At 47.7% G+C, this 23,057-nt stretch overlaps 1 pseudogene; it reads right to left on the bottom strand.

Annotated features, from left to right (window-relative positions):
• Positions 1-20: 20 nt before the first annotated feature.
• Positions 21-1,013, bottom strand: LOC116902749 (annotated as a pseudogene).
• Between the last annotated feature and the right edge of the window lie 22,044 nt (positions 1,014-23,057).

The raw sequence follows: 23,057 nt of genomic DNA, 5'->3' as shown, positions 1-23,057 counted from the left end.
GAGTGGGTGGTCCAGGGTTTTTACTCCTTGGAGGCCATGTAGGCCATGATGTCCACCACCCTGTGGCTGTAGCCATATTCATTGTCATACCAGGAAATGAGCTTTACAAAGTTGTCATTGAGAGAAATGTCAGCCCCAACATCAAAAGTGGAAGAGTGGGAGTTGCTGTTGAAGTCGCAGGAGACAACCTGGTCCTCAGTGTAGCCCAGGATGCCCTTTAGTGGGCCCTTGGATGCCTGCTTCACCACCTTCTTGATGTCATCGTACTTGCCAGGTTTCTCCAGGAAGCACAGATCCACAATGGATACACTGGGGGTAGGAACACAGAAAGCCAAGTCAGTAAACTTCCCGTTCAGCTCTGGGATGACCTTGCCCGCAGCCTTGGCAGCATCAGTGGATGCAGGGATGACATTCTGGGCCGCCCCATGACCATCACGCCACAGCTTTCCAGCAGGGCCATCCACAGTCTTCTTAGTGATAGTGATGGTACGGACTGTGGTCATGAGCCCTTCCACGAGGCCAAAGTTGTCATGGACAACCTTAGCCAGGGGGGCTAAGCAGTTGGTGGTTCAGGATGCATTGCTGACAATCTTGATTGAGTTGTCATATTTCTCATGGTTCACACCCGTCACAAACATGGGGGCATCGGCCCAGGGGGTGGAGATGGTGACTATTTTGGTCCCACCCTTCAAGTGAGCCCCAGCCTTCTACGTGGTGGTGAACACATCAGTAGACTCCACAACATACTCAACACCAGCATCACTCCATTTGATGTTAGCGGGATCACACTCCTGGAAGATGGTGATGGGCTTCCCATTGATGACAAGCTTCCTATTCTCAGCCTTGACTGCCATTGAACTTGCCATGGGTAGAGTCATACTGGAACATGTAGACCATGTAGTTGAGGTCAACGAAGGTATCACTGATGGCAATAATGTCCACTTTGCCAAATGCAGAGCATGAGGCAGCCCCGGTAAACAGGCACCAAATTTGTTCGCACTGACCTTCACCATCTTGTCTGTGGGATGAGGCTGGCACTGCTTGAGAAGATGCAGCTGTCTCTGGAACAGGGAGGAGCAGAAAATCCATTTTAATCATCTTATCCAAAGGTTGCTCTATTCTTGTAAAGTGTCCTTCATCTATTGCCCATCCATTATCTATCTACCCCCCTACAAATTCACATTGAGTGCCTTCTAAGAGCTCAACCCAGGACCCCAGAGATGAACTTGTCAGTCTTCTCACTCAGCAGCTTGCAACCTGATAGGAAAAAGCAGTCTGAGCAAGTGAATTACAAGATGAAGAACATGGCAGTGAATGGATAAGCACTGTCAAAGTCTATACAGGAAGCAGGGTGGTGGATGGGAGTGCTGATTGAGGGATGGCCACACTCAGGGGGTGGGAAATAATACTATAGGATACTAGGGGACCTGTAGATGGCTCTGGTCCTGTATACATGTGTGATATGTGACAGAGGTGGGCAAGGGTCTAAAGAACCATCTGGTGTCAGGTGATGAGAGTCCTTTTGAGGCATCTTAAGGAGTTCTACTTCCTTCTTGTGAGTCCAGGCAGAGGACTGGAGGACAAGAAAGAACATTCTGAGGGGCTAGGGAGGTGGTTCGGTCAGTAAAGTGCTTGCCACATAAGCAGGAGCTGTTCAGATCTCCAGCACCCGTGTAAAAGCCATGTACACCAGCTGACACCTATACTCCCAGGCTAGGGAGGCAAAGACAGGAGCATCTAAGGAGATCACTGGCTAACAAGACTGACAAAGAGTGACTCTAGGTTCAGTGAGGGACCCTATTTCAAAAGATAAGGTGGAGACTGATTGAGGAAGTCACTGGACATTAAATTCTGGCCTCTAAAGCATCCACACACATGTATGTACATATGTGAACATATATAAATAAGAAAAGTCCCTCTGGCTATGGTGAGGAACATCGACTACAATACAAGAATCTGAAAGCAGGGAGACCACTACAATAGAATGTTTTCATATGATCTCAGATGTTATAACTTTATAAAATATGACACAAAGACTTGCATCTTTAAGTCTGAGGCTTGGACATCTCACATAGCAGGGTTGCTCAGCTGCAGTCGACCCAGACATTTATCTCTCCTCCCCTCTTTACCCCTCTCTGGAATCATGAACAGAATTCCTCATGTAGAGGATACTCAGGGTTCAGAGGAGCTGACCAGGGACTCAGTGAACAAGCAAGTTTTATCCTGAGAAGTGTTTTGCTTTGAAGAAGGCTGCTATATCTAAGAACTTTGGTAGAAAGCAGACTCTAGACAAATATTCCTCAGAAGGTAGGAAAGAGAGAAGGGTGAAGAAGAAAGAAGAAAAAGAACAGGGAGAAGACGAAGGAACTGGCACAGATAATTGGATGGGTGGATGGATGGATGGATGGATGGATGGTGGATGGATGGATGGATGGTGGATGGAAGGATGGTGGATGGATGGATGATGGATGGATGGATGGTGGATGGAAGGATGGAAGGATGGAAGGATGGATGGATGTGGATGGATGGAAGGATGGAAGGATGGATGGATGTGGATGGATGGATGGAAGGATGGATGGATGGATGGATGATGGATGGATGGGTGGATGGAAGGATGGATGGATGGAAGGATGGATGGATGTATGGATGGATGATGGCTGGATGGCTGGTGGATGGAAGGAAGGATGGAAGGATGGATGGATGATGGATGGATGGATGATGGATGGATGGATGGAAGGAAGGATGGATGGATGGGATGGATGGATGGATGGAAGGATGGATGGTGGATGGATGGATGGATGGATGGAAGGATGGATGGATGGATGGAAGGATGGATGGATGGATGGATGGTGGATGGAAGGAAGGATGGAAGGATGTTTGGATGATGGATGGATGGATGGATGATGGATGGAAGGAAAGATGGATGGATGGAAGGATGGATGGATGGAAGGATGGATGGAAGGATGGATGGTGGATGGAAGGAAAGATGGATGGATGATGGATGGATGGATGGATGGAAGGATGGATGGATGGATGGAAGGATGGATGGTGGATGGAAGGATGGAAGATGGATGGATGGATGGAAGGATGGATGGATGGATGGAAGGATGGATGGAAGGATGGATGATGGATGGATGATGGATGGATGATGGATGGATGATGGATGGATGATGGATGGATGGATGGAAGGATGGATGGTGGATGGAAGGAAGGATGGATGGATGGATGGATGGATGGAAGGATGGATGGATGGATGGAAGGATGAATGGATGGAAGGATGGAAGGATGGAAGGATGGATGGAAGGATGGATGGATGATGGCTAGCTGGATGATGGACGGATAGAAGGTAAACAGCTGGGCATATGAGTAGAAGAGAAGAGGATGGGATAATGAATAGAAATGTGTGAATTGATCAGTGCTTGGACAGAAGATCAATGAATGGACAGAGAAACAATGGGTGATAAGATGAATGAAAGATCAACAGGTGGATGAGTGGTGGAACAATCGATGAATAGGTGGACAGAAGATAAATGAATGGATGTATATGGATAGAGAAGCAATGAGGATTCTGTGGATAGAAGATCAGTAGATGAATAGATGGGTGATAAATAAACGGGCTATTTGAAGGCTGATCAGAATTCTACCTAATCTATAGCCAGAAATCTGTTTTCTAGAAGTTTCCATTTCCCACCACTGAATACAGCCCCCATTTCATAGAAAGGCATAAAGAGGTGTGGCTTATACCTTACATAAGAATTAATAAAAGCTCTGGCCACAGGGCTGGACAGCTGACCTAGCCTCCCTGTGTGTTGACCCTGGATAACGAATGGGTGATATCAGGATATCAGGGCAGCAGGGTAATCATCAGGGTCAAGGAGTTGCCTACTGTTGCAGGGAACTCGGGAGCATCCTGCCTCCCTGCTCAGCATGGTTCTGTCTAGCATCCTGCTGGGAGCACAGGCAAAGATCCTTGTGTCCACAGATCTCCAGAGAAACCAGGAATGTTAAGCGCACAGGATTGTCTTTCCAAAGCACTGGGGATGATATTACATGAGGAAGCTTTTTTCCATGCTGTACTGTATTTTAAACATGTTGACAATAAACCACCTGGCTTCAGACTGCCCAAATCTTGGTCCATGTTGATGAAGTCAGTCTGAACCTCATCTCTTCACAGCTCACTTCCCTGTCTGGACACCCCAGGGTCCTCCTCAGCATCCCTTGGAAGTGACAGCCCTCGCTACCTTTGCTAGGTGACTGAGCTCATGCTAGGGCTGAGTCTCTGGGTGGGAAATGCAGATAGGATCCCACCAACCACTCACCGTCCAGCCACAGAAGGGAAGCTGGGAAGGGAAGTTGGGGCTCCAGCAGTCCTGTCTCAGGCCCTCCTGCCTCCACTCTGTCTGCAGCTGGTCTGATCTGGCTTTTGGCAGGAGCACTTTCCAAGCCAATTGCTGAACTTGAAGCAATGCTGCTCTGAACTTTCGAGAATGGTGCTGCCTCTTCTTGCTTCCATCCATCTTGATTCCAGCCATGTTTATAAGGATGATAATAACGTCCTGTTTCTGGACCTTCCTGGTTAATTTTAATTGTCAACTTGGTTGGATTGATAAATGCCTAGGGTGTTAGTGAGGGGCTCCTCTGGGGGCATGCGGGGGAGTTTCCAGAGAAAGTTAACTGAGAAGGGAAGACCCTCCCTAAATGCTAATGCTACCATCCCACGGACCAGGAAACAGGTGTGGAGTAAGAGGAAGAAATCAGCAGACCTGGTACTCCCTTTTCTCTGCTTCCTATCCACCAGGATTCGAGCAAGCATTCTTCTGCTGCCAGACAGGAACCAGTGCTTCCTCATAAATCTGTGTAAACTGTATCCCCTGGGCCATGAGCCGTGGTAAATCCTTCCTCTTTAAGTTGCTTCTTGTCAGATAGTTGGCCAAAGCAATGGGGAAAGTAGCAATCCAGTGCCCTGTGTAAGCTAAGTCACTCCAGCCCTCTGTCCCAGGCTCTACAGCAGCAACCTGGGGCCAGGGCCAGGAGGTGGAGGAGAGTAGAGTACAAGATCCTGGCAGAGAAGCCCAGGTATCCTAGGGCATTGCAAAAGGGGCTGCCACCTAGTGTGTGGGGTGTCTGGTCCCTTCCTCCTCTAGTAAGAAGCTGACATTTTTTTTCAAGAGACACGCATAAGGAAGGATATTGTGAATATACATCATAAAAATACAATATAAAAATTGTATATGTAGAACACATTTTTAGCCATGAAGAAGTATAAAATGATGGCTACAGAGACAGCTCGGTGGTTGAGAGCACTTGTTTCTCTTCCTGAGAGCTAGGGATTAGTTCCTAGCACCCACATTAGGTGACTCCAACCAATTGTAACTCAAGAGTCAGAAGATCAAACACCTCCTTCTGGCCTTAAAGGATACCTATGCATACACACAGAGGCATAAACCCAGTGATACATGAATTAAAACAGTATACATATATTTTTAAAAGAATAAAATGTCATTGGCAGAAAAATGGATACAAGCACAGAGCATCCTATTAAATTAAGTCAGTTGCAAAAAACAAATATATGGCTTCCCTCATTTGTGATTTCTAGAGTTTATGTAGCTATATAAAACCACATGCATATATGCATCATGTATATAGACATCATATGATTTGAAAGTACAAGTGAATTTGCTTAAGAGAGCCAAGGGTGACCCTTGCCTGCAGAAATAAGGGTCCCTAATGGTGAGGTTTGGGGTGGGAGCACCAGGGATCGAGGAATAGAAATGACAAAAGCAATAGCTGGGATCGGGAAGTCTGACCTGACATAAGTTGACGACTTATGCCAAGCAAGTTTATTTTTAAAAAAAAAAATGGCATCCTATATACTATTTACAGGGTAAAACAAGAAAGGTCAGCAGAGGTCAGACGGACAATGTTGGTGAGGAGAACACGGGGTACCTCAGACACAGCTGCTCTAGGACTAATAACCACGTCCAGGGGGAAGTCCACTCCTGGACAGGACGCAGAACTAACACTTCCTTGATCCTTTCACCAGGGCTTCTGAGAAAGTCCTGGGTCAGTCTAGCTCCCAACCAAAGGGGAGCAGTGGAAATGGGGAAGATAAAGGGAGAATGAGGGGTTCAAGGTGAATAGCCCAACGCGCACACAAAACCACTTAATCTCTTTAGGATGACTTTCTGTTGGGCATGGTGGCACAGGCCTTTAATCCCGGCACTCAGGAGGCGGAAGTGGAGGATCTTCATGAGTTCAAGACCGGTCTTTTCTACATATTGAATACCAGGGCAGCAAGGACTACACAATGAGACCCTGTCACACACACACACACACACACACACACACACACACACACACACACACACACACACAAGAAATTAAAAATAGTTGACATTTCCCAAATATGAGCACGTTTGTATGCTGAGTGAGAGGTCCCAGTGGTCCAGGAGGCATCTGGGAGCTCCAGCAGGCTGGGGCTCTCTTTGTGGGAAGAGCAGAGGGGAGACCTGCTGTTTATGGAGCAGGTGTGTGGTGATGATCTCTGAGCCAAAGGCTGACCAGTGTGAAAGGAAAAAGCAAAGAATCCTGCTTGGGAGCCACCTAGGGGTTCAGGAGAAAAACTCCCAGGCCATACAGCTGGCCCCGTCCTCCCCCAGAGGAGACAGACAAGACAAGAAGGAGCCTTCTTGGTCAGGAGCAAACCAGCTCTAAACAAAGAGGAACTCAAGAGACTGAAAATCACTCTCTGATGAGAGAAAGAGACGACCGTACCCATTTTTCTGTTCCCCCTTGCTGTGTTCCTGGAGTTCTCAGACTTCCTATGGAGAAGGGAAGAAGAGAGACCAGCCTGGCCATGTTTTTCCTTTTCAGGTGACCCAGCTGGGGAAGGGAAGCACAGTGAGGGTGACTAAAGGGGGGGGGGCCATCATCTCAGACCCAAAGCATTGATCACAGAGAGCCAGGGGCGTGCTAGTCAGAGGAGAGCGTGAGCTTCTCTCATTATTTGACTGGATTTTATGGTCTGTTAATGTGATCATGGAGGGTATATACTGTGTGAGATTCTGCCCCAGGATGAAGAGGAACAAGCAAGGAAGCAGCTTTGAAGGAGAAGTGGCAGGAGATGTGAAGTTACCCTCTAACCAGGGCAGTTCCTCTCTCCTGGGTGCAGACTAGTGAAGTTAGGAGACCCTGGGCGACAGTGACCTGGGCCCAGCTCTTCCCTCTGCAGCATTTGTCTTCAGGATCATACAAAATGAGCTGCTAATTATCACACAAATAGAGAAGGAACCATCCAGAAAACCTGAGCGCAGCTTCACCCGGCATGGGAAGATGTCATAGAACACCCCAAGGAGCCCGTAAGAGGGAAACTGTCCACTTGGCCACAAGTGGTCAGGGGTTAGCACGAGTGCGTCAGCAAGGAGGAACTAAAGCTGATGACAGCAAGAGTCCTGGCAAGGGTCCTGCCATCCATTTATTCAGATGTCACACTGCTGTGGGCCAGTGTCCCCTCCTTGGGGCATGGTGGACCTGGTGGGCAGTGTGCAATGTCATGGTGTGTGTGAATCACAAGTGACATGCTTTCTCAGGCCTCATGTGCGTTTGTTCGGAGAGCAATTACCTGGATCTTGACCACAACTGTCCGGTTTGCTGATCAGATTGAGTTTTCTGATGCCCAGAGTGGGCAAAAATGTCCTGCCCTGTGTGCCCCAATTGTCATGCAGAGTCCTGCGTCCAAACCCAGAGAAAGAGTAGGGCTGCCAAGACCATGAAATCCCACAATCATACATTTGTATGGGTTGTCAACTTGGTAGAATTTTCCATGAAGCCAGTGAGGTAACTCAGTGCTTTGCTCTACAAGCCTAATGAGTCCATCCCCAAATCCCATATGAAAAGAGTCGGATATGGTGGCACATGTTTGTAATCCCAGCATCCCTATAGTTATAGGTAGTCAAGAGCACTGGCTGCTCTTCCAGAGGACCTGTGTTTGGTTCCCAGCTCACAACCATCTGAACCCCAGTTCTTCTGTCTTCTGGAGGCACTAAGCAAGTTCATGGTGCACATACATACATGTAGGCAAAACGGTCATACACATAAAATAAAAACGAATTTAAAAATGAAAACTACATGGAGTGCATTACGTGGAAATGCCTAACTCAATAACGCTGAACATGATGTGCCCCCTACCCCCAAGGTCACATGGACGACAAAGGTATCTGAAAATCTCTTGCTGCTCTAGCTCAGAGTTAAGGACCTTGAACCCCTTCAGTTCATTCTGCAGCCACAAAATTAGATGTCCTGACTTAATCCACACCTCAGCTGCTCTGGATCCTCAAGAGTGCACACCAAGCCTTGAAGAGAGACGCCCGCCACCCACCTGTCACTCACAGACCACAAAACACGTTTCCGGGGAAATAAAACTTATCAGAGCCTTTCAAGTCTATCTCATGACTTCTATGTGCCGGGTCCAACATAGGTATGCACCAGGCAATGGGAGGCAGATGCAAAAAGACCATCATAAATTTGAGGCTAGCCTGGGCTATATAATACCTTGTCAACAACAACAACAACAACAACAATAATAATAATAGTAATAATAATAATAATAATCTATATTTTGGTATGTATTGGTTTCCTATACTGTTGCTGTGATAAAATACTCTGACAAGAAAAAGTTAAGGAAGGAAGTGTCCATTTAGCCCACGGGTCCAGGCTGTAGTCTGTCATGGTGGGGTAATTATCATGATGGGGTAGTTATCACAGTGAGGTAGTTATCATGATGGGGTAGTTATCATGGTGGGGTAGTTAGCATGGTTGCGTAGTGATAATGTCGGGGTCGTCACAGCAGCAAGAGTTTGAGGGAGCTTGTCACATTGTCACAGCAGAGGACCCCAAGTTCAGGTAATGTCAGGCCCATAGTTAAGATGGCTCTCCCCGTATCGATTAATGTAATCAAGATAATTCCCCATAAGTATGCCAGAGGCCCATCTCTCAGATGACTCTGTCAGCAATGAACACTAACCATTACACAGCAAATCCTACTGAGATTCTGAGTCGAATTTTATAAAGCTATAAAATAACTCATTAAAGACAGTTTGCAGGAGGGGGGCTCTTTCTTTTGTATCTGTTCTGACTATATGTTTTCAGTTTTTGACTTATAATCCTGCTTTGTATTTCATTTAGATTTATTTTAGTTTATATGTCCGAATGTTTTGCTTGCATGTATGTATGTCCACCATGCAAGCCTGGTACCCTCAGAAGTAGAAGAGGGCATTGGATTCCCTGAAATTGGAGTTTCCAATAGTTGTGAGACACCATGTGTGTTCTGGGGACTGAACCCAGGTCCTCTGCAATCGCAACGAGTGCTCTTAACCATAGAACATCTCTCCAGTCCCCAGCCAACAACTTTTAAGGGGAGAAAAACAAAACTAATGTTATTTGTAGCTGATACAATTTTTAATTACTTTTGTGAGACTGGGTCTCACTGTGTGTACCTGGCTGGCCTGGAATTTGCTAATGTAGACCAGGCTAGCCTCAAACTCACAGGGCTCTGCCTTTTAAGTGGAGGGGTTAAATGCATGTGCCATCATGCCAACTAAAACTGCTTTTTAACCTATAAGAAGCATCGTGAAAAATATTTAAATTAGAATTCAATATTCAGACAGTAAAAAAGATTTCACATGAGTAACTTTTCTACTTATTTATTTGTGTCTTCAGTTTTGTTCTATAATACTTGCTACGTAACCAGATTGACCTATAACTCACAATTATCCCTCTTTAGCCTCTCAAATGCTGGGGTTACAGGCCTAGGTTTCACAAATCATTCACTAGAAAATATGGCTATCCAGCCAGAGAGATGGCTCAGTGGGTAAGTGCTTGCTTCTAAGCCTGACGACCTGGGACATGTGAGGTGAGGAGAATGGGCTCCCCCAAAATATCCTCTAACCTTCAAATGAGCACACACATAAATAAATGTAATATTTTTTAAAAAAAGTTATTTACTTATTTCATGTATATTAATACACTGTTGCTGTCTTCAGACACACCAGAAGAGGGCATCGGATCCCATTATAGATGGTTGTGAGCCATCATGTGGTTGCTGAGAATTGAACTCAGTAGAGATGTCCCTGCTCTTAACTGCTGAGCCATCTCTTCACCCCTAAATAACAAATTTATATTTATAATTTTTTAAAAATAAAATATGAGTATAAAGATACGTCAAGGAGATTCAGACAGGATTGGGAACAAAATTAACAAGATGTAGCCCTGCTTCGGTGTAGGCAGGCTGAGCTGAGGCTCACGGACATGACAAGGTCAAGGCCTGCCTGGCTTGCCTTAGCCACTACCTCTCAGCAGAAGAACCTCGAGGCAACACAAACTCATTCCAGTCCTCGGGTGGTACTCCCAGCTGTCCACATCCTCTGCCTCACGCACTGCTCCTCCCCTGTCTCCCCTTTAACAGGGCGGAAGTGCAGATTGGCTCCTGCCCCTCACCACCACCACTTCCGGCAACCTGCAGGATAATCTGAAGATAGTTCCATTTGCTCTTTCCTAACTGCTCTGACAAAGTATGAGGAAAGACCATCCATCCATCTGCCAAGGTTGCAGAGACAAAGCAGTAGAGTGAAGAACAGAGGCACCAAAAGCAAGGAATAGACGGTCATCTCTGAGACCACGTGATCACCATAGCCCTGTCATTCACAGCGGACCCACCTGGTCCCTCTGATCATTTACATAAGAAACCCAACACTCCTCTTCTGGAACAACGTAACAGCTTAAGGTTTAACCCCAGGAAGAAATACATATTTCAGTGTAAATATTGTTACCAAGGCATCAAATTATTGAGCAGTAACTGTGAAGAATTATGGACTTTGAAAGCCAAAGTTTATACTTAAGAACAGAAATAGAGGGGATTGGGGATTTAGCTCAGTAGTAGAGCGCTTGCCTGGGAAGCTCAAGGCCCTGGGTTCGGTCCCCAGCCCCGGAAAAAAAAAAAACCAAAAAAAAAAAAAAAAAAAAAATAGAGCCTGGAGAAATGGCTCAGTAGTTAAGAACTCTGGCTGTTCCTACAGAGGACAAAGGTTCAGTTTCCAGCACCCACATGGCAACTCGCAACGATCTATGACTCTAGTTCCAAGGTATCTGACACACACTCTTTTGGCCCCTAAGGATACCAGGTCTGCATGTGGTAGACATGCATACATTCAGACAAAATATCCATATGCATAAAGTAAAAAATAAATATGGTTGAAACACGTGATCCAGCTATTTTACTGCTGGGTGTATAGCCAGAGGATTCCACACCCTACCACAGAGATACTCAGAGGGCCAGTCTATTGATACTGCGTTCACTGTAGCTAGGAAGTGGGACCATCATGGATGTCCATCAGCAGGGAAATGGGAAATAGAAATATGGTACATATGCAAAATGGGATGCTAATCAGCTCTGATGAAAAACTAAATCACAAAATTTTCAGGAAAGAAGGTGGAGTTAGAAAATTGAGCGAGGCCACAGAATCTCAGAAACAAAAAACACTTATTCTCCCTCACATGTGACCCTAGAAACAACTGTGTGTGGGGGTACAGCACACTGTGTAGGAGGACCAGGAAGGGCAAGGCTAGGAGATTCTAGTTTTAACTCTGTCCAGGACTTTTTGACTTACCGCAGTAGATAAATGCATAACAATGGAACAGATGGTGTGGGTGGGGTTCCAAAGAAGAGCCCCACCCACAACCTTAGAGTGGCCGCTGTTCAGGAAGCTGTGGACCTGGGGTCCAGGCGGGAGACTGTTTGACTGGTTACGTTAACCCAGATCTGTGACCTGTTTATCTATTTGCAAGTTTCTTTACAATAAAATGATTTTCATTTAAAGACAAATGCTTCCCGCTTACGGTACCTGATCATGATTGTGCCAGTCCAAAAAAACTGAACAAAAAAAATAAAACAAACAAACACCCTCTGTTAGACTCTTACAAACTGTCCTGGAAAGTAGGCTAAGGCGTGGTTCAGTCCCCACCCTCCACGGCCTCGTCCTCAGCACTCAACGCACAGGATCCACTTCAGGGAGAAAATATTTCTCCCTGTGTCTCTAAGTTTTGTTTTGTATGAACAACATTACCAACACCAAGTCTTCTCTCAAAGTTAAGTTCACTGGTCCAGGAGAAAAGTTCCGAGAAAATAAAAATAAAGAAAAGAATTTTAAACAAATGGAAATGCGGTGCAACCCACAACAGCGTTCTCTGTCCAGAGGGGACCCTGGTGTGCCGTATCTGCCGCCTGCCATATTCCCACGGTAGCAAATATTCTCACGGTGTAAATATTCCCGCAGTAGCAACGTTCAGGCTGGTGCAGTGTCTCCACACGCAGTTGAAACAAGGCACTCTGGGGGCTCTCAAAAGTCTGCAAGGCCGGTTCCTGCACACCCCCACAGGACAAGAACTGATGTTCTTCTCAGGCCTCAGACTGTCCAATAATGAGGCTTCCTCCAGATGTAGTCTCCAGGGAGCAGAGAAGAGCCTCTAGCTAGAGACTTAAGATCAAAAGATTGGGACACTGTCAAATGCCATCAGGGAGAAATGCAAAGACCCCAGGACGAAGTTGAGCCTGGGTGTTCTCTAGCCTCAGATGCACCATCCATTTTCATCAGTTCCACCAATAACAGATATTTGCTGGCTGGAGGTTCTGCCTGTGATCTCCAGAAAGAACGGTTCCCCTTTGCTGGCCACAGAGCCTGCCAGCCCCACAACCACAATGCCCTATGTGAGCATGGTTCCCCACTCTGAAAGTCATGGTCACGTTCTCAAAGCAGGTGACTTGCTAGGGGAAACCCCCTGGAAACCAGGTACTTCCTTGGAACAAAATCTACCCAGACCACAAAGCCATAGCCACCAGAGACATAGTAGGAGAATGACTATGTGTCTACAAGAAACAAAGTTCCTTTTCATGGAAGGGACAAAATTCTAAGCATAGGAAGACATTTCTTGGATCTGTGAAGGCAGTGGGATATGTAGCAACTGTACAGCAGGACCCAGCAGAGGTTGAACAGAGGGTGGCTGGGCAGAGCTCCTTGTGGAGGGATATCCTATATGAGGTTGTAGCATCTCTGGAAGCTGATAGTTTTGGAAGCTTTCCTGACTGTATTGTTGTTATTGTGGTTGACACTAGTGACTCCATTTTAATTCTGACACCTTCACGCATCCTTCCCAGAACCTTCCAGGTCTAGTTGTCTTGATCTGTGACTCTGGCTTGGGACTACAGAGTCTGAGGGTAAGAATCCTCAGTAACAGAGGCAAAACCTTCCAAGGAACTTTATCAAAAGCCTGTGAATTACAGACCCCATGGTGCAGCTGATGAGGTCCAGCCACCATTCTTTCCCATCCTTCCTGCCTCAGGAGGTCTCCTCCTGTGTGTGTTTGCCTGCTCCAGTCAGTGTTCATTGCAGGGATCGCTCCTGCAGATCTCTGTCTGACACGGTGGTATAGGTGTATAATCCCACCTCAAGAGGCTGAGTCCAACATGGGCTGCAACGTGAAACCCTATCTTAAAACCAACTAACAAAGAAGTACTCTGGCCTCGAGCCAGGGGATTATGTCAGGACAGATCCTCCAAGAAGCAGACTTCAGGGCAGGATTAAACAGATATTAAATGTGTGGGGCACGATCAGCATGGGTCGGAAGGAGGCTGATAGCCAGGAGACCACCGTGTCAGCCTGACTTCCATGGAGGTGGGAGGAAGGAAAGCCTGTGAGAGCGTTTATCCTAAGCTGCTGTCTGCTTAAGGACTACAAGACACCTACGAAGGGCGTCATGTGCTGGTCCACAGGAAACAAGTCAGGTTCACACATGGCTCAACTCATCTCTCCTGTTGCTCTGAAACAATTTGTCACTTTAAAGAAAGATCATGTCACTGTGGCATTCACTTCTCACAAACCAACAGGAGTCTGGACTTCGGTTCAGGCTGAAGTATTGTTTGACAGGGACAAGACTGTTACTAAACTCGTTCTGTGCACTTTCCTCCATGACCCACAGATGGCGCCATTACCTCTGCATAAACACAGGACCAGAGCTCCGTTTGCATCAGGGTCAGGAACCTGGTCCTCCACAGTAGAGTACAGTTGTATAACTGGATCCTGGAGTTGTGACTGGGGCTGGGGCTCAGTTTGTAGAGTGCCTATCACACATGAAGCCCCTCTGCGCTGTGCTGATGCACTCCTGTAATCCCAGCACTTTCGAGGCAGAGGCAGAAGGATCAGGAGTTAAAGGTCATCTTCAGCCACACAGTGAGACTAATATCAGTGTGGGCTTCGAGGGAATCTCTCAGGAAAAAACGGAAAAAGGAGTGGGTCATGGTGGTGTGCTCCTTTAATCCCCATTAAAAAGCAAAGGCAGGCAGGTCCCTGAGTTAGAGAAAAGAGAGAGAGGGAGAGGGAGGAGGGAGAGAGGAGAGGGGAGAGAGAGAGAGAGAGGAGAGAGAGAGAGAGAGAGAGAGAGAGAGAGAGAGGAGACAGGCAGTGAGAGCAGAGGCATGTGACCTCCTTCACTCCCTATGCCAGGGCCCAGGATATTTTAGCAAATATCAAAGCTGCTGTGAAATTTAAGCCCAGGATCCAAATGTGAGAGAAGAAAACCAACCCCTACAGGTTGTCCTCTGACATGCACACACACACACACACACACACACACACACACACACACACACACACCTCAGTGTTCTTAGAAGAGGATTCTCTGCCGTGCATACACACACCACCCTCCTTCAACCCCTTGAGATGACCTGGAATTGAAGAGTGTACCTGAACCTCACAGCAGATTCCACCATGAGTTTCCAGCACCATGCAGAGGGCCTGGGATGTGTGCTAGTGACCAGCAATGAGCAACATCCCAGGAGGTGGCCCACCATGCCTGGGACGCAAAGCTGGAGCACACAGGCTCCAGTTGGGATACCAAGGAGAGGCACAGTTGGAGAAGGTATGGGTGACCCGGCCTTGTGCTCGCAGGTCAGCACCAGGGGCACCAGGAATGTTACACACGCAGGGTTTCCCTTCTAAGGGAGGACTGTGTGTCCTGTCTTCTGCCCAGAAGGCTGGAGCAGACCTGGTTAATAGCCTTTGTGCTGTGTGGCTGAGACCACACTGGACCCCCTTCCCCGACACTTGAGGTGTCAATCTATAAATCCTTTATGGGAGGTGTCACATGTAGTCAAGCTGTAGAATCCATCTTTATGGAAGAGGTCGCATTACATCACGAAGAGTTTTGATGGACTCATGCCTTGAGCTTTATTGTGCACACAGGATTGAGTTAATTATCACCAGGAAATTTTTCACCAAATTGCCCTGTGCTTAAACATGCATAAAATAAACCCTCCAGGGTCAGACTCCTCAAGTCTGAACCAACACCAGTGACTTAGTCCTTGTGGAACCCAATCGCCTTCTTGCCTCAGATTGCTATTCTGCCGGCTGTGGAGGTCAGAGAGCCCCACCCCCACCCTAGGCCTGAGTCGGGGGAGATTCCTCCCAGTGATCTGGGGCTGGAGCACACACCCGGTCTGCAGGAGAGAGGTTACCAACTCCAATTTCTACCAGTACAGTTAGCACATCTATACCTCTGGCGTGGCAATGGAAGACACAGGCTTGCCATGGTGTGTGGCTCTGAACAAGTTTCCTACACTAACTGAGCCTTGATTTCTCCATTAAGTAAGCCAGTGGGGCTCACTGGGTTAAGGAACTCAAGCATGCAAGACAAGGGCAGACAGCCCTTCGTGTGTGTGTGTGTGTGTGTGTGTGTGTGTCTTCTCTCTCTCTCTCTCTCTCTCTCTCTCTCTCTCTCTCTCTCATATGTATGGGTGTTTGACCTACATAAATGTTGTGTTTCACATGCATGCCTGGTGCTCACAGAGGCCCGAAGAGCACATGGAATCCCCTGAAACTGGAGTTGCAGATGGTTATGAGCTACAGTGTGGGTCCCGGGGCTTGGCTCAGTCCTTCTGTTGAGCACAGAGTAATCTCTCCAGCCCTCAGCACGTACCTTAAAACTCCACAATTGCTTGGCCGCAAATCTGTTTTATGACTCGTTGACTCCAGAGTGGGCACCAACCATTAGCAAAGTGACCAGCCCACCTAAATGTACCAAGGAGAACCAAGGTGAAGCAAGGAGTTTACTTGGGATTACTTCTGGGAACATGAGTGCCCCGCGGCTGTCTGCCATCACAACGCTGGTGTGGTGCTGCCCCTGCCACAGGTGGACACGGAGGAGATGGGGATGAGAGGCGGGAGAGGGAGGAGCTAGGCGGCACCTGGAGCACTGTGCTCAGTGCAGTGAAGGGAAATTGGGAGCGCGGCTTCCAAAGAACTGGACATAGGAAGTTCAGGCCAATTTGAATAAATTTTTATTTTAGATTCCAGGGCACCCATCTTTCCAGCATTTGCCAGAGATCCCAATTCTATTGAATGGGCATCCCAATTCATAGTCTGAGATCGAATGAAGAGTTTATGTGGGGGCGGTAACCTCAGATAAGACATCTCTATATCAGGGGTTCACCCAAAACAAAGACCTGGTCTTTATTCGGATGGGGCTAACTCTGGCGGGACTGCAACTCAGCAGAGACCCCGGAGGGTCCTGGACCCGGATAGGCAGTAGCTGGGGATGGGTACTCACTGAGTCCAAAGAAATGATGTGTCCAGCAGAGAAGAGAGACAAGTGGTCCCCCACGTGGGGGGCTGGGGACTTAACTTCTCCCGAGTTTCAGCACCATCTGATAGGTTATTTCTCCGCTGCCGGTGAAATGAGCCAGTTTAAACCAGATTATATTATATTAGAGACAGGTTTATTGGGAAGCTGCTCTCAGTTTATTGGGGCGAGTTCATTGGCCCCAAGGACCAAGGCCAGGGAAGTCGCCATGGGGGAAAGGTGGAAGGTATGGGAGGAAGAGAATGAGAGAAGGGGCAGCTTGCAGAGAGAGAAGAGAAGAGGAGGAGAGAGAGCGCGCGCAAAATGTCTGGATTATATAAAGAAGAGCCTCTGGGGGAAGGGCAGCCCAGAGTCTGGGCTGGAAAGTTCAGGGTTGGGGGCAGGGTATGCCAGGTAGGGACTGAGGGATGTTGGGAGGCCAGGTCGGCTTTGGTGTGTAAAATATACCCTCAGTCCCTTGTCCTGGGGTCCGAAACCAAACACCCAGTTTACAGCCAACCTCTCTAAAGAATCTCTCTTCCCAGAAATCCATTACTGTTTTAACAGCCCCTGGAAAGCCGTCCCCATCCTGAGTCGGCTCCCTCCCCGCAGGAGAGAATGCTTCCACTAGAGGGAGCTAGAGTCTCTCCTTTCGCAGTTGGGAAGCTTGTTAGAAAAACTCGCTTGAACTCGCTGTCCAAGAGATCTCCCTGAGTAGAAGACTCCTGTCAGCCATCTTGACCCTGACGGGACCCAGTATTGTCCCAGATGGGCTGACTGTTCTGGGAGCTGGAATATAGCCAAAGAGCTAAGCAGAGTTATGGTGATTTGAAAGAGAAATGTCTCCTTAGGTCCCTCCCCGATTGGTGGCACCATTTTTGGGGAGGTTTAAGGTGGTACAACCTTGCAGGAGAAAGTATGCCACTGGGGGTGGGCTTTGAAAGTAAAGAGGTCTTACCTACTTCCGGCTCTTTCAGCTTCATGCTTATGGTTAAACGATGTACATTCTCAGCGTCCAGTTTCTGCTGCCACATCTGCTATTTCAGCTCCGTGATAGACGCGTATCCTCTAGAGGATAAAATAAACCCGTTTGTAAGTTCTCTTGGTCGTAGTGTTTTTCACAGAAACAGAAAAGTAACCAAGACCAGGATGCAGGTCCTCACGGGCCCTCAGTGCCTGGCTCAGACACGAGCAGAATTAGCTACCTGAGCCCCGTCCTATCCCCTCTGGCTCCAGCTCCCTGGAGCATCCTGGAGCCAGACCTTTGCTCAGAGAAAAGAAGAGCTGTTCTCCAAGCCCACCCGGCAGCCCTCCTCCTCAGAGTCCCTAATACCCAAGAGTCAGCATCTGCCGGGGTCCACCTGCAGCTGAGGTTTAACCCGCACCACTGTAGCAATGCATTATTATGAAAATATCTTGTATGTTGTAAAACACAGGAACTTTTGCCACACCTCACCAATTAATAATGGACCTTGAGGTCACTTAAGACCTAAGACTGCTATCCTACTGTGTACTTAGCCTGATTGTTTCATCTGCCTTTAAGAGAACAATGTAAGGGCTGGAGAGATGGCTCAGCGGTTAAGAGCCCCGACTGCTCTTCCAGAGGTCCTGAGTTCAATTCCCAGCAACCACATGGTGGCTCACAACCATCTGTAATGGGAACTGATGCCACCTTCTGGTGTCTGAAGACATCTACAGTGTACTCATGAGAGAGAGAGAGAGAGAGAGAGAGAGAGAGAGAGAGAGAGAGAGAGAGAGAGAGAGAGAGAGAGAGAGAGAACAATGTAACAATCAGCCTGACTTGCCTGGGATTCCCCATGTAGTCAGTTTTTACAACATAAGTTAATGCATAACTCTAATCTTAAGTTATATACTCTCCTATGTCACTGGTGCTTCAGGGGTGTGTGTGTGTGTGTGTGCGTGCATGTGTGTGTAGGCTAAGGTAATAAATGCTGGAAGAAACCCTGTCAATAAGTATCTGCCATTTTTTAGCTGGAAACAGCATACAGGATTCAGTGCAGCCCAGAGAGTGGTGGAGTGGGACCTGGCTTAGGAGGCAAGGCCGCCTCACAGGGAACTGCTGGAGGGGCACTTCCCTTTCAGGAGTTAGTTCAGGAGAGAAGTCTTGAAACTACTAGGTGGTTTTACATGGCTGTCCAGGGGCCAGGAAGCCTGGAGCACGTCTCCCCTGTGTGGCTGAGTCAGAACCACACCCCACACAAGCAACCGAAGGAGCAGTTTGGCTTTGTCCACTTTCTGACTGTGTTTAACTTCCCTGTGCATAACCTGCAAGCTGTACATGTGGATCCTACCAGTCTCATGGACAAAGAATCTCTTCTCCTCGGTGAATGCCCCTGTGCACACTCCACACACCAAGCCACAGGGACTCATTTCTGACAGGAGAGGTGCACCTCCCTGGGGCTCCCTTCAGGGGATCTGAGGAAGTGCACTCAGGGTTTCCAGAAGCTTGAGGCCTCTTCCACCCTGGCCTGCACATGGCCACCTACTCCCAGCTTCAAGGACTCCTCCCATCTCTAAAGTAGAGAGTTCCTCTCAATGCTGGGGGCTTTCTCCCCCAGCCTGGCACCCCTGATGGAGTGCCTGTTGTGCATGCACAGTCACTGTCAAACACAGTGCCTACTGTGTGTGTGTCAGACTACAGACACCACTCACAGAAATGGGCACAAAGATATAAAACTAAGGATGGTTATGGGAGCATCGTGAGTTTGCGTGTGCACTGTGTGTATACATGTGCGTTAGGGGAAACATTGTGTCTTTGTGTATGCACTGTGTGTATACTTGTGTGTTAGTGGGAGCATTGTGTCTTTGTGTATGCACTGTGTGTATACATGTGTGTTAGGGGAAGCATTGTGTCTTTGTGTATGCACTGTGTGTATACTTGTGTGTTAGTGGAAATTCATCAAGATGCCCATTCACAGAAAAACACTTTAATACCTCATGGGCCACACAAGCTGTGGGTTTCTATGCAGCTGACAAAAAGCTTTTCAAGCACCTTAGTGGGGCAAGGATCTGGAGAACAAAATGAATGGTCTGATTCTATGTAGGTTTTACGCAACTCTAAGCCCTTTCTGACTACAAGTCCAGACCTTGAAAAGCCAAAGACATGTTGGGAGAACACCCAAGATTACCAGAAATTAGAAGTAGGGAAATCCAAGGAACAACAAAAGCTCCTTCAATTTTGGCTCATTGAAGATGGAAGACTGGAAGCCACAAATGGGACATTTACATTGAACCCAGGGCTCGGGGACATTTTGGAAAAGGGCAGAAAGACTATAAGCATTTGTGAAGGAGGAGAGTGGCCCAGTGTCTTTTGAACATATCAGGACCTTGAACTCAACAGCAGCTTTGGCCAGCACAAGACCAAGTCAGCCAACGTCCCAGCATGGACTAGGGAAAGGCTCACAGCCCTCACCTCTAGCTGAGGAAGTATTCATAGTTCATGTCTGCTAGAGGAGAAGGGTCCATTCTCTTTAAGTGCTGTCCCTTGTAAGCTGCTGATGCTCCACCAGATGGCTCCACACTCAGGAGTATGTGGAATGCAGTGATTGGACCCTGTAGGCTAGGAGAAAAAGGAGGAAGACAAGATGATATCATGAAGTCTGAAGGGGAACAGGGGGTGGGGGGGTGGGGTATTGCCAGTTCAGGAGGAGATGAGCTGTCCAGAACTAAAATACATTGTATACATGCTTGAAATCCTCAAAGAAAATCTTTTAAAAATTTAAAAAGAAATTCTTTTAAAATCTAAGAATAAGAAAATACAGGAGAGGATGGCTCACACCTTTGATCCCAGCACTGTGGAGACAGCAGGTCTCTGTGAGCTCCAGGACAGACAGGACCTCCTATATATTTGAAGGTGGGAAGGAAGCTGGCGAGGGTGGTGGAACAGCCCTCGGTGGGCTGCTGAGTCAAGCCCCTCCATGCCACGGACCCAGGGGCTCTGCTCCTGAGCTGACATCTCAGATCCTCTTCTGCGGGTGATTAGGGAAGTGTGCAAAGGAGGCTTGTGGTGGTGATTTTTGAGGTGGCAAGAGTGGAGAAGAACAATAAGAGGGAGTGGTCACACACGAGAGAGTCACTGCCGTCAGGAGGAGAGGCTGTGATCTTTAAAACCTTTCCCTGGAGAAGAACCAGTGGGTGGGGACAAACCAGGCCAGGTTCCCCACCCCACCAGGAAGGGTGTATGCCACAGCAACCTATTGCAGTCTTGGGCACGGTGTCTGGAGTGGATGCCTATGCCCTATTCCCAAGTGTCTCTAGGTGAGGAATAGAGTGGTAACAAGAACATAATAGAGAAGCCAGCTCTCTCAGCACCAGAGGAGAGAATGGCTAAACAAGAAAGGGGAACCGGTAAGAGGGGGCGGAGCAGGTAAACGGGGGCGGAGCAGGTAAGAGGGGGCGGGGCAGGTAAGCGGGGGCGGGGCAGGTAAGCGGGGGCGGGGCGGGGCGCGGTAAGTAGAGTGCGCACCTATGCTGCAGAAAGCCCTGTGATTCCCCAGCGCTATATAAACGGGGTATGGTGACTCATGCCTGTAATCCTAGCCCTGGGAAGGTGGGAGCTGGAAGGTCAGCATTTTAAGGCTACATAATATGGGGCCAGCATGAACTACATGAAAACCTGTCTCAAGAAAGAAAGAAAGAAAGAGAGAGAGAGAGAGAGAGAGAGAGAGAGAGAGAGAGAGAGAGAGAGAGAAAGAGAGAGAGAGAAGTAAAAGAAAGGAAGGAGGGGGCGAGGAAGAAAGAAAAGGTATCAAATGTCTTTAATCTCAGCACTCAGCCAGAGAGAGGTGGATATACATAGTGAGTTCCAGACCAGTCAGATACACAGTGAGAAGGAGGGGGAGGGAAACAAAGAAGAACAGGAGAAACTATAGCAGACCCTTTGGTTAGGCAAGAACATATGGTTCTCAATAAATGAAACTGAGTGTGTGGACAGGCTCCACCACCCTCTGGGAGGACTTGCATCTGCACCCCAGTAGCATGGCCAAAACCAGATGGAGCCTTGTAAATCATGCTACATTAGAGGGCCAAGATGCCTTAGGGAAAAGACATGGCTGCATCAAAACCAGGGCTACATGGATAGCACAGAAAACCTCAGAATCCACAGAAGTGTGGATCCCCTGCCAGAAAGTAAGGAATGTTAGAGGTAGGGGAGAGGGAACACTACTTTGCTTTTCTTTTGGTGCTGGGGAAAATACCTTGGGCCTCACACATGCTAGGCAAGCATTTGCCAGGGCACCACAGCCTGGCCCCTGAGGGTTCTTTTCTTGGTGATGGTAATATTCTAAAAGATTGGCTTCGTGACTCTGAGAGTTTGCTATATCACAAGTAACTCAGACCTCAATAAAACTGTCACCAAAAGAAGGACAAAGAAGGACCTTAAGGGACTCCAACACTGGGGAGAATAAAGTCATAGTGAGAGTAAAAAGTAACATATTTGGCACCCAGGAATCCATCTGATCACAATCTCAAAACTCTTCCCCATAAAACGCAAGTCAATTACAAAGCAAAGCGGCATTTTAGGAGAACATCTGCTTTCCCCGACTTTCTCTCTGTTGCTGTAATGACACGCCCTAACAAAAGGCAGCTCAGGGGGAGAAGAGGGCATTCAGCTCACACTGCCCTGCTGTGTCACAGGCCAGCACTGTGGAGAAGTCACGAAGGAACTGGGAGGAGCCAGTCCCATCCAATGTCAGGAGCAGAGAGAAACACATGGAGCATGCTCAGTTCAGCTCACTTTCTCTGCTCTTGCACAATTCTAGACCTAAGCTCAGGAAAGGACACCACCCAGATCTAAGGCTGGGTCTTCCCACATCAATTAACATAATCAAGACAATCCCCTAATAACAAGCTGACTGCCTAACCTGATCTACATCTCTAATCTCCTCTCAGGTGATTCTGGGCAGTGTCGAGTTGACAATTAAAACTAACCATCATCGCAATCGCCTTCAGCAAAATCCCATCTCCCATTCCAAATGGCAGGTAGCTTCTCCAATAATGGGTAAATCACATCCCACCTGAGAGGATGTGGCGAGAAAAGGTGGTTTCTTAAATGTTCCCATCACAGGTGCACAGTCTGAGTTGGGTCACAAGAATGCATGAGGCAAATCCACACTGGGGGACATTCCTCCAGACAACTGGCCATGAAGGTCTGGCAAAAACTGTCCTTAAAGGTCTCCAAACCGACCAGAGAGAAACAGTAACCAAACACAAAAGCTAAGAACCTGGATCTACACATGAGAAACACTTCTGGAACATGGGTGACAGTGACCTTCGCAGGGCTGAGAATTCTGGGATAGTGCAGGTTTTCTTATTTTAGTGACTGCATTGTGACCCCAAGAGAATGTCTTTGTTTGTTAGGATGCAAAGTAAAG

Source organism: Rattus rattus, chromosome 6 (assembly GCF_011064425.1).
Source record: "Rattus rattus isolate New Zealand chromosome 6, Rrattus_CSIRO_v1, whole genome shotgun sequence".
Lineage (NCBI taxonomy): Eukaryota > Metazoa > Chordata > Mammalia > Rodentia > Muridae > Rattus > Rattus rattus.
This window is presented reverse-complemented; position numbering and strand designations above follow the sequence as displayed.